The sequence below is a fragment of the Chiloscyllium plagiosum genome, unplaced genomic scaffold, assembly GCF_004010195.1.
Source record: "Chiloscyllium plagiosum isolate BGI_BamShark_2017 unplaced genomic scaffold, ASM401019v2 scaf_11708, whole genome shotgun sequence".
NCBI lineage: Eukaryota > Metazoa > Chordata > Chondrichthyes > Orectolobiformes > Hemiscylliidae > Chiloscyllium > Chiloscyllium plagiosum.
Window position 1 is genome coordinate 15,224 of NW_025211033.1, and position 6,170 is coordinate 21,393.

The 6,170-nt window shown below is 41.0% G+C and overlaps 1 long non-coding RNA gene across 1 annotated transcript in view; it reads left to right on the forward strand.

Annotated features, from left to right (window-relative positions):
* LOC122546991 overlaps positions 1-4,522 on the forward strand; it is an 8,079-nt gene extending 3,557 nt beyond the window's left edge. Inside the window, exons 2-3 of the long non-coding RNA XR_006310861.1 lie at positions 481-584; positions 4,450-4,522. This is a non-coding gene — a long non-coding RNA (uncharacterized LOC122546991). The remainder of the gene's footprint in view (positions 1-480; positions 585-4,449) is intronic.
* The last annotated feature ends 1,648 nt before the right edge of the window (positions 4,523-6,170 follow it).

The window sequence follows — 6,170 nt, forward strand, 5'->3', positions numbered from 1 at the left end:
CAATTGATTATTCATTTCTTTGCCCAGTAATTGTGGCTGGTCTGATACCTGCCCGAAATATTCTGCAATGGTGTAATTTGATTCACTCTTTTTCATGATGTATGGTCCTGAATGATTAAAAAACTGAGGAGAATGAAGATTGGGGTCTCTGGTCTCCTCAGACCATGAACTAACAAGGACAGATGAGCTGCCCTCAGCCTCTATCAGTCCCTGTTTCTCTTGGTCACTCACAGCTGAGTCCCAGCAGCCTGACAACTCCATCTGAGGATTTCTCTCCAACAAAATCTCAATAATTTCCCCCAAAATTCACCGATCACGGTGATTTCAAATGGGAGCTACATCCTGTCAATTGGTGTCACTGGGTGTTGGGACAATGACAGGTCATCATTTAACTCCATGTAATTTTGCATGTTTTGGATGTAACCATCATTTGTGTGAACCTCACCCTGTGCTCTCATATTCACAATGTTGATTTTCCAGAGGAGGAACCCAGTGGAAGATGCCTCTCAAAACCAGCTCCTTTCACAGACTGATCAACTGTCAATGCCTCCTGTTATGTTTCTTCAGCTTTCACATTGGGAAAGGTAATTCATTTCTCAGCACTTCCTTTGTTTCACTTCTTTGAAATTCCCCAGTTTATTTTCAATGCTGTATGAGGCTGGTGATCCAATGGTATGGATTATGTATCTCAGTGTGAACATTGGTCCCAGTGTTAATGTGATTTCTTTACATTTCCCATCATTGACTGTTGAAAAGAGAGACAGAAAATTAACACGATACAGAGTTCGTCGAAGGTAAAGTCACAAATTAAGACAATTGTAGAGATAAAGTTATCACACAAATGCTGCTGACAGAACATAGAATAGTCCAGCACAGTACAGGCCATTCGGCCCTCGATGTTGTGCCAGTCTTTTATCCTCCTCTAAGATCAGACTAACCGATTAACCCTTCCTTGTACGATCTTCCATGTGCCTATCCAAGATTCACTTAAATGTCTCTAATGTATCTCACTCTACTACCACTGCTGGTAGTGCATTCCACATACCCCCCCCAACCCACTCTCTGATACCTCCCCTAAATCTTCCACCAATTACCTTAAAATTATGCCCCTTCATGATAGACATTCTGCCATGGGAAAAACTCTCTGGCAATCCACTCAATCTACGCCTCTGAACATCTTATACAACTCTATCAAGTCACCTCTCATCCTTCTTCGCTCCAGTGAGAAAAACCCTGGCTCCTTTCTTCAGATGTCATGCCCTCCAGTCCAGGTAATGTCCTGGTAAATCTCCTCTGCACCTTCTTGAAAGCTTTCCAATAATGAGGCAACGAGAACTGAACACAACATTTCAGGGCTCTGTAGAGCTGCAGCATAACCTCGCAGCTTGAAAACTCAATCCCCCTGCTCATGAAAGCTAACACTACATACACCTTCTTAACAACCCTGTCAACCTGGGTGGCAACTTTGAGGGATCTATTGACATGGAACCCAATATCCCTCTGTTCCTCCACACTGCCAAGAATCATGCCTTGAATCCTGTATTCAGCATTCAAATTCAACTTTCCAATGAGAACAGCTTCACACTTTTCCAGGTCGAATGCCATCTGCCACTTATCAGCCCAGTTCTGCATCCTGTCAATGTCCTGTTGCAACCTACAACAGCCCTCTGCATTATCCACAACTCCACCAATCTTTGTGTCATCAACAAACTTACTAATCTATCTTTCCACTTCTTCATCCTACTCATTTATAAACATCACAAAGAACAGAGGTCCCAGACCTGTTCCCAGCAGAACACTACTGTTCACCAAGCTGCAGGCGAATACTTTCCATCAACCATCACTCTCTGTCTTCTATGGGCCAGTCAATTCTGTATTCAGACAGTTTCCTTGTATCCCATGCCTCCTTACTTTCTGTATGAGCCTACATGGGGAATCATATCAAATGCCTCACTGAAATCCACGTACACCACATCCACTGCTCTACCTTCATCAACATGTTTTGTCATATCGTCAAAGAATTCAATAAAGTTTGTGAGGCATGACCTGCCCCTCACAAACCATGCTGACTATCTCTATTCAAACTATGGTTTTCCAAGTAATCAGAAAATCTGTCTCTCAGAATCTTCTCCAGTTTTTGCTCATCAGTATCATAAGACTGCTTGGGGACTGAGTGTAATTCCCAGGATTATCTCTATTTCCTTTCTAGAACAAAGGAGAAATGTTTGCCACCCTCCACTCATCTGGCACTACTCCAGTGGACAGTGAGAATGCAATGATCATTGCCAAAGGTGCACCAATCTCTTCCCTCACTTCCTGTAGTAACCTTGGATATATTCTGCCTGGTCCAGGGGATTTATCCATCTTTATGTTTTTCAAAATTTTCAGAACATCCTCCTTCCCAAAATCAAACTGTTTGAGCATATCAGTCTGTTTCACGCTGTCCTCATGAATGTCAAGGTCCCTCGCAGTAGGTATTCCTGAGGGAAAGTATTCATTAAGGACCTCCCCTATTTCCTCCAATTCCAGGTGCAAGTTCCCTTACTATCCCTGATCGGCCCCACCCTCCCTCCTGCCATCCCTTTTACATAATGATAATGACAAAGATGGGTGATCAAATTTTAACCTCTAACATTAGGCTGTTGTACCTGAGACCTTTCAGAGAGTAACACGGTTGCCAAAAAGGAAAAACTTGGATCTAAAATGGCTGCAGGGGCCACCTGCCCAAAGGTTGAGCTAGATTCATGTGACCCATTTGTATGAAACAATCTATCGACAGTGAAATTACCATTTTATATGAAGAAATGTAATGAGTAACCATTAAGAAATTTTCACCCCCTACTTAGTACAGTTGTGTGTGTTGCTTTAATATTTTGGGAGATGCAAGAGTTACCAATCAATCAGAGAACTTGAAAAAACAAAGGATCGTGACTCTGGAATACACACTGAACTGTATTTCAACAGCTGCTTTTCAGCATCAGGACTGAGAGAACGAAAAGTGAATTTGTGTAGCAAGAGCTGGAATTCTCTCTCCCCCTTCCTGTTTCTAACATTATTTCAGAAACAGCACCCAGTGAAAATGTAAATTCGAGAAACAACTGTTCACCAAGAATTCAAAGATCTACAGATTCTGAACTGTTGAGGATAAAAGTCACTAAATTCTGATTTCAGGTTAAGACGTAACACCCCAAGATGTCTAAAGGCCACATAAACATTATTCTCACTGCCTCTACCACTGTCTATTTCCTACCTCTGTGTCTGTGTGGTCTGTTCATTTTAATCATTGGTTCTTGAATCAAGTGAGTCATAAAAGTCCTCTTTTCATTCAAGAAAAGCTTGAAATGGGCTCTTGCATTGTGTAGTGAACTTGGTTGAAGTTGAAAGATCATCACTGTAAGCTGAACAAAATAAATAAAATGTTTTTGCAGCTGACTAATAGGAGTGAGAAAACAGGGAGCTGGTTCCCTTCACACAACTCGTTATAACAAGTTCAAAAGCTGAATAAAAAATTGGAAAAATACATTTATCCTCCTGAATCCTGAAACTTCCTCCAGTCAAAGTCCAATAAGCTCCCCAGCAGCGAAGTCATTCAGTTTGGTGAAAGGCCTCCTCAGTGAGCAGGATGTGACATGAGATTCTGTTCCTGACCTTCTTCCTTGCTGACAGGCTCAGGCTGAGGACGGGAACAGACACGGCAGGAGGAGGGAATATTGTGAACTCTCTGAACATGCGATCCCCTTTCAGTGAAAATCTCAGGCAAGCTCATTTCATCAAAGTTACAGATTAAACTCACAGTGTCACTTTGCTGTTCCGTTCTATCTATTGCCTTTACATTTCCTGATCCCTTTTCCAGGGTTCTGTTTTGGAAGAGCAATAACTTTCTCCATCTCAGTGTTGGCAAGATCAAAGCCTTTGACTGTGGCTTTATTTTATCACACAACTTGATAAGTTGATGGAGGATTGAGGAAACTGGTCAAACAGTTGTATATTTTCATGTGTATACAAGGACAGCGAGTCTGATCATCATAAAATGTAAAATCACCTCTCCTGGGTTACAGCCAACTCCCAGCTTTATACAACATATTACAACATTATTTATGACACAGACACTGTCTATTCTTCACCCAGTTCTTGACTCCATCCTTATATAATTCTGACCAGCAAAATGTTTTAATATTTTAGCCTGTGTTTTACAAATACTATTGAGACCTTACAACGGCATCAACGTTTTGTTTGAGAACCCTCTTGTGAAGGGCCTTGGAACATTTTATTCCTCTAAAGGTGCTATGAAAAAAAAGGTTGTTGTTGTTGCTGATTATCAATTCCTGATTATGCAATTGGTGTGGAATTTCCCTCAATTTTCCAGCAAAGTCACGATATTGATTTAAAAAGCTTCTGAGAAAATTTCTCGGGTGTTGATTAATGCTTACCTTGTGATTGTATTTGCAGCAATAGTTGGTGCTGAGTTCACAGTTTGTGGATACCTGAACAGTCACATTAATAAATCTCATCACTACATTGGCCCAGATCCATGTTCATTGAAAGTGTCTGTAAAGAAAACAGGCTTAGAAATAGAAGCTCATCTCATTGGGAATGGTTCATCTTCCTGGACACAAGATCCTGCAGCATCTACATCTGCAGCTTCATCAGAAATCTGCATCACCTGGAAAGGATCCGTTGCCCAACTCTACATAACCCGTGGTGATATTGGAAAGTCGTATCCAACTGCCATGTCCACTGGAGGGAAATGTTGTCAACATTTCACTCTCACCAATAGCAGTTCACACAAGAGTTCACCGTTGCTGAGAGACATTATTTACATAAATCAGTCAGACCTCAGTCCAGTTCACATGGAAAATGCTTCTTATTTGGAATTTACTGGATCTGAAGGAGCATGTGGTGAGTAGAATAATAACTGACACATTGTGAATCACAGATATGTGACTCTATGACTCTATTTATCACAGATAAAGAATAAAATAGAAACATAGGCCCAGGCTCTCTCTGTTTCTCCTACAACCACAGGACGAGGAAAGTGTGAGTGGGGGGTGTGTGCTGCTCCCTGTCTTCAGAGATGTCCCCAGTCAATGGGGAGGGGGAGATGGGAGGCCTGGGGTATATTATGGAGCACTAGATGAGCACTAAAAACAATACCTTGATTCTGTAAATAATGTTAATTGTACATCGCAACACAATTAATTTCATGACCTGCTTAATGAAAAGGATCGATGGCTTTAAACCCAGGTTGTGGAATATGCATTTCTTTAAGCTTTAGAGTATATTTCTCACAGGTAAACTACTCCCAGTATTACAGGAATATTAGTTCCTGTCCAGCTAGATTTGGCAATGTCTGTTCTAACCAGATTCAATTGTAATCTAATAAAACTGAAAGGTTTTTGGTGAATTAGATGATTGATAATAACCACAACAGATATGAACTTTTCAGCTATTTATCAGGACCCATGTTGAGAGTTTAATGTTCCCGATGCTCTATCAGGACCACAAGTGATTTACTTTCCCAATCCCAAGCTTCCTTTCTCCTTTCCTTGTATTGTTCCTGTTTCTGATGCAGTACCTTTCACTCGGGAGAAAGATCTGGCTGGACATCATTGAGTTGCCACGTACATGCAGTTTCCCTCTCCCCAGATACTGCAGGCCTGCTGGGTAGTTCCAGCATTTCCTGTTAGTGTTTCACAATTTTAATTGTACTGTTCAGGTTAGAATTCGACACAAAGATGGAGATGTGTGTACAGAAAGTCCTTTTTAACATTACACTGCAATTTGCAAGCACATGTATATAACATTTCAATGTTTGAAATATTTTCCTGATATTGAAGTGTTGAGATTCCCTCTTTTTTCTAACGGTATCTTTCCTATTAGAATTACCATTGGCTGATTGCTTATTTCAGAAAAACAAATTGACTGACCTCACAAGGAAAGGACAATTGAAACTAAATGATGCTCGCTATGCAATGTTACTGACCAACAGGATCCTGGGGCAATGTGATGGGAACACTTCAGTCGGGTAAGTGTGAACAACTTGAAGTTGAAAACAATGTTTAAAAGTTGATGTGGTGAAGGGGCACATTTTGGACGTATTTTATCCAAGGCTTAAACAGATTCACTGCCAGGTTTCGGTTCCTTCCTGCTTCAGTAACGTGTCTGTGAGG